This window comes from Falco naumanni, chromosome 6, assembly GCF_017639655.2.
Source record: "Falco naumanni isolate bFalNau1 chromosome 6, bFalNau1.pat, whole genome shotgun sequence".
Taxonomy (NCBI): Eukaryota; Metazoa; Chordata; class Aves; order Falconiformes; family Falconidae; genus Falco; species Falco naumanni.
In genome coordinates, this window is record NC_054059.1 from 59,066,499 (window position 1) to 59,073,031 (window position 6,533).

The window sequence follows — 6,533 nt, forward strand, 5'->3', positions numbered from 1 at the left end:
AAATGACCCATGCAATTGAATTGTATTGTTTACAATCTAATCATATCAGTAAAATGGTTGAAATAGGCATTTTAATTTTAAAATGGCCTATGCCCAATGACTTAGAAATACTGCTGCAATATACATTCTTGATCTCTACATCATACAATTTAATACTACAAAACACATGAGTATTTTCATGTAATTATATAGCAGTTTTCATATAATATTTGGGAGTCATTCAGTCACACCATGGCACTTGCTAATCTCTCTTATAGTTCTTATGTTCTCCAGAAAGCAATTGCAATCTGAGAGAAAAAAAAGAAGAGAAAAGCAGCAGAATAGGTAACAAGAGATGCAAGATTTGCCTGCATCTGGAAAGAAAAAATAAGAGTTAGATTTTGGCAGAATCTATGACTAAAACAAAGAGTTAAATTAATTAGATATTTCTGTAACGTGATGATTTTGAACCAGAACATTTGGATAAAAATAGTTATATGATTTATTATCTCTTTCCACAAAATCTTTTTTATCTTAAATGAATATTGCTTTATAAACACACTGTTTAAAGAAGTATAAAACTGTGGTTATTCTGACACAATATGGTATATAAATAGATTTGCAGTCCTGCTTATTTGAAGGAAATGTTTGAAGCCTGCTTATCAGCAAAGAGAAGCCCCTGCAATATTAAACACTGTTATCCACCAATTAACCATAATAGAAAAAGACTACCGCATTTGCCGAGTGATAAACTTGATCTTTAAATATAACTGTTATACAACATGAACTAGCATCAAATTAAGTTCTTGATTTTCAAAATCATGAGGAGCATGCAATTACTGCAATTGCACATGGAAATGGCAATTTATGACCAGTTACATATTTGTGTGTTTCATTAGCTCATTTATGCATGCAATTGAGGTAATTGTGACTGTAAATTAGACACCCGTTTGGCAGAAAAAATGGGGGGCAGATTATCTGCTCAGAATCATACAACCAAATTCCCTTTAAGGCTTATGGCTAGTCACTAGGATACAATACTGTTTATGCAAGAGTTTGGGAGGAAATGAGGAAGGAAGAATTACTTGCAAAATACTGCTGCAAAAAGCTGTTCTTATTGCACTATTGTGTGGTTTCCATAGATGAGAAAACATGCCGCAGTGCCTTTAGGAACACTGAAAATTTGTTTCAGCCCTGGGGAAAATAATTAAGTAATATATGGGAATATTTGGCACAATATCAGAAGGGGAAAAGAGAAGTAGGCAGAGAAATTTAAATCTCTGAAATAGGTGAATAGACATGTCTGTGACTTCTTAATACTTACATACCTTTATAACTAGTACATCACTAAATATCACTGATCAGGTGAAGGGGACAGAATGAAACAAAATATTCTTATCATAAATATAATTGAAGATAGTATAATAAGTTCTCAGAATAGAGAACAAGAACAAGCATTTGTTAATTGAGAAATGTACTTTATATAACATAAAAGGACTGGCCCAGCCTTTGACAGAAACAACCAGCTTTGAAAAAAAGTAAAACCATAGGAAGTAACCAAATGGTTGTCACACAGAAAATTTACGAAACCAATCTATTTGGACCCTAGGCTTTCCAACTCAGTTCAGGCTCAGTTATGTTCAGACACAAGATACAAAACCATACAAATGGTAAAAGCTGAAAAGATTTTACTTTTTTTCTGAATTGAGATGTTTTCACTATTACCTTGTTTTGCCACTGCCTTCTTAGGTAGTCTTGGACAATTCTTGATTTCTGATGAGGTTAAAATAGTGGCAGCACATGGCCGATGTCTCTAACATTTTTAGATGTTTTGATACTTTCAAATAGAAAAAAAAAATCCTGGATGGTATCCAATGCCCAGTAGAAACTATGCTCTGCTGAATTTGTGAGTCTTAGAAAAAATGCATATTTTTATTATGCATTAGATCTCAACCTTTCTCTTCTTTTATTGCCATTTTCCTTTCCTTTACCTCCACAGTAAATCTTTCGAAAAAGGTGTCAACATGTAAGACAATCCCAATTTGTACACTACATTCTAGCAATATGCAACAAATTGCATCGAAGTATGTGTATGTGGATTGGACTTTTTCAGATTTTCCTGGTCAGAAAGCAAAATGCTTTGTACTCATCTGATCAGAAAGGAAAAAAAACAAATCACTGCTTTCTTGTTTCAAGGTGGTTTGGCTCTTTTCAAAAAGCACTGCTGTCTTGACTTCTTACATTCAATGAAGAGTTTGAAGTTTCGTGTCACCAACAGAAGAGAATAACAAAACAAAACAAAAGATCCTGTTACAGTAAACAAGATAAAGAGGGAAAGGGAATTTGTGAAGAGAAAGACATTGATGCATAACTCCTACTTGTGTTTCAAGCTTGGAAACCTTGTTTGGCAAACTATGAAGTAAAACAACTCGTTTAAAATTCTTATCTTACCTTTTTCTGGAGCTTTCACAAGGACTTGGAAGCAGCGCTCTCAGCTTGGCTGACACTGATGCTGCCATCTAGGGAGAATGCTGGTGCTGGCTGTAACAGGAACAGATCTGTTCTCCATTACTATCTAAACTTTGACTTTAATATGCTTCTTCCTTGACTATAGTCTTCTCCACCTCTTTTAACTCTAGCTTGCTTGTATTTTTCTTATCCACTGACATCCTAATACTTCTCTGCAGTGTACATCGATTCTCTGTGAAGGTCTCTTTCAGGTCTTAACTTTTTCCTCAGCTCACATAGATTTTAGCTTCCTCCATCTCCTCATTCACTTGAGAAGGATGCCCCTTTCTGATAGTCCTCCCATGTTATGCTCTCTGACATTGCAGGGTAATCTCTCAGGAAGATGCTGCAGTTAGACAAGAAATGCCAAAACTAAGCTCAGAGGCTTAGTTAGTTATTAGTAAGGCTTCATATTAATTGTTCCAGAGTGGTATGTCTTTGGGTTCTCACAAGTTCACAGAACCTTTGTGAGAAGCCTGTATCAAAATCCTTCTCTCAGTGGAAGGCATCTAAATGCATCTTATATATGGTCTCAAACAGACACTATGCTTTGTACCACTTTGAACAGCATTGTATCACAAAAAGCTTTGAACAGCATTGCATCTGAGTATGATTTTCCAGGTTATATTGTCCTAGAAATCTGTGTATATCTCTGAGTGGGAGAGCATTTATCATGGAAGAGTCATCAACATGACCTCTGTTAATGTATCATGATGTGGTCTGAAATATCCCTCTCCTTTGACTGAAGTACACTGGCTGTTCTTTGCCATCTGCTAGTATTCGTGATATGAAATGAGGTAAAAAAGAAAAAATTAAAATCTCTGTGATGTCTTTGGAGGATCTCTGAGGGAAAAAAAAATATTTCCTCTAGTCCATGTTTGAATCCTCTAATACAGGTTTTGCAGAATGCAGTAGTGAATTGCTGTGAAATATATTTAACTTTCTCCAAAATTCCTGTGGAGGCTAAATTGGCATTGAAATAGAAATCTGCATTTACCTTTGCTGCTATATAGAATGTACTCTATCTGAGTATCTTAAGAAGAATTTCGTCTATAACTCAGTTAATTAATATAACATCAGGAGATTTAACCAAGAGTATCTAAATTACTAAATCCAATATAAATTTTGACAAAGCTCCCTTGATGTGCAGAAGTATATAAATCTTGTGCAAATCAATCTGTTTCTGTACAATCTATCAATGGTTTTCTCTTTTGTACACAGATTTTTCTACAAAAACTTTTTTTTCTTTTGTACTATAAACTCAATTGCCCTTTAAAAAATCCTTCTAATGGAAAACAGTGAATCAAGACAAAACAAAAACCTTTCAAAAATACAGAAGTTTGATTTTTTCTCCAAATTTAGAACATTTTTAATAATACTGACATGATTTGGAGATGAAGATCCATTTTCTGATAAATTTTAATCCAAGGAAGAATGAAAAGAGAAATTATTTCTGTTAGAAATATTATAATAAAACGGGCTAGGTTTTAATCTAGTTTATTAAAAGAAACAGTTTAGGTAGCTTTAATAGGGTACTGTATATATATATATATATATAAAAAAAAAAAGTTTTTTTGAGAAATATGGGCCCTACATCTCCATGACTTTATACTGAAGATGGTAAAATCTTTGAAGTAATATGCACAAGGTTTCAAAGTGAGTTATTTAATGATCTAGATTAGAAATTTCAGCAGTAAACTCTAATGATTTATCTATGATGAAAAAAGCCTAAATCTTCACTGTTTCAGAAAGCCCTTGACATTTTACTTAATGACATGAGGCTCTTCTGTGCTACTTTTATTCTAGCATAAGACAGAAAAAATTAAACAGGCATTGGGAAAATAAACTTACTAGAATGTAGAAAAGTTATGTATAAAAATATATAATTTTTATTAGACATATTACTATGTTTTTTCATTATTAATAAAAATAATATGCAATTTTCAATATTAGATTATGCACTGAAAAACAAATATTCATCAAAATCTACCCAATAAACCAAAACCAAACAACTCTGAAGATTATTATAATTTTTTAAAATGTTAACTGTTATAGAAAACAAATAATCTTTTGCATATGTGGCGTCTTCAAACGGAAAACACTTACTTGGATTATGATTCTCTGGGCTTCCAAAGGCAGAAATTCCATGTTTCTTTGGAAAGAAAAGGGAAATTCTTGCAGAAGAGGTCCTGCATGGCCTGGTCATCTCATTTTCCTAAACCTCACACATTCTTACTCAAAACATGCCCCATTAAAAGCATCATCAAAACCCTTCCCAGCACTAGTAACACAACTGATGCTGCTGTTGATTCATGTTGCCTGGTAGAATGTCAGTCACAAGGAGGGAGAAGGCTAACCCTGCTGCCTTAGCTGTGTTTGGCCTTTGTTAGGGAAGGTTATACCATGAGAAGTCAGTGTTCCCCTGGAAATTTAATTCTTCATCATAAAGAAATTTGCATCATATTTGCCATTGACCATTGTCCAGAGGAATTTCTATTGCTGGTCTTGTCATGGAAGTTAGCATGCCCTCTTTTTCCCTTGGCGTGCATATTCTGGCTTCATTAGACTGGTATTTGGACACCTTTGCTCCCCACTGTGTTGTTTAGTAAGAGCAACATATGGTCATATGCTATTAACAAACAGTTTTGGTGGTTAATTCAACAGAGCCATGAAAAAGGAGCTACAGTCACTACAGGAAGAAATGAGGAACACTTATGTGGGTCACATGAAAGCACTAGGAATTTCAAGCATGATATTGCTGTTACATACTTTCTGCAGACATCAAATTTATCTCCATAAAGAATCTTCAAAGCTGCCAAATAGTGTTTCAGAATGGGTTTTTAAAACATGAAGCATTTTTAAAAAACAAAATCAGGCTGGAGAGATTGCCTAGGACTTCAGGATGTACTATATCTGCAATGATCTGTGTGCTCCATTAGACTTTTACTTGCTCAATATGAGAGCAAAGTCTGTTACATTACTCTGCTGGAAAGAAATGGTGCAGTTTAAATAGAATTTTGAAAAAATGCACTTAATTTTGGCCTAAGCCCTCATGGGTAAGTTAGAGAGAGCACATGAGTGTGTGTGTGCGCACACACACACACATATATGTGTTTGTGTGTGAAAAGAAGCAATTCTAAAAACTTTAGATTAATACTATTTAGGTTCCTATGATCTTTCTTGACTTTTCAGTAGGTTGGTTGAGACAAGACCAAATTATTTCTCATAGAGAAAATGACTGGACCAACTAGGACACACTTTCTCCAGAAAGGGATTTTTTTCAAAGAGACAGCTGAGGTCATTTTTTTCCTTTAACTTTAGATTTTATTTTAAAAGTATAAATTGCCATGACATCCTAAACTAAGCAGAAATATTTCCTTGCCTTTCATTTTAATTCCTACAAAATGTTTGTAATTCTAAAAGAACCTTACTGTGTGAATGTGTTTGAAATTATTTAGAATCAAAAGTGCAACTGATCAGTTATTGTCAGTCTTCACCTAAGCAAAGTGCAAAAAGGAAAGAAAAGTCACCAAAATCTGAAAGATAATGTGTTATTTTAATATTTAAAAATATATCCAAGTACCATTGAAATCAACAGTAAAACTTCCATTGCATTCAGCAGGGAAAGGATTGCAGGCAGCAATTGAAACAGAGGAGGAACATCCATAATCTCTTCAAAATTAATAAGGAAATACAAATTTTAAAATACAACTTGAGGGTTTTTGGAATGCTCTTTCAAAATTATGCCAGTGACAGCTTAAGGTGTACAGAGATACTTGCAGAAAAATGGAATGAAATTTTACTTGGAATGAAGCCATTGCATGCAGTCTTCCTTATAGTTTCTCAGGAAAAGTTCATGTTTGTTCTGTTCTGTTTTTTGTAAGTAAATGTACCCATATTTCTGCTGCCCTTCATTTCTGCCAAGACCAAAATCAGTAGGCAAGAAAAGCAGAAAAGCTGTTGGAGTGTTTCACAAAGCCAGACAATATCCAAAGTCTCTCCAAGAGGTTTCCTTCTGAGATTACCTGACAACAGGGTTTTAGATA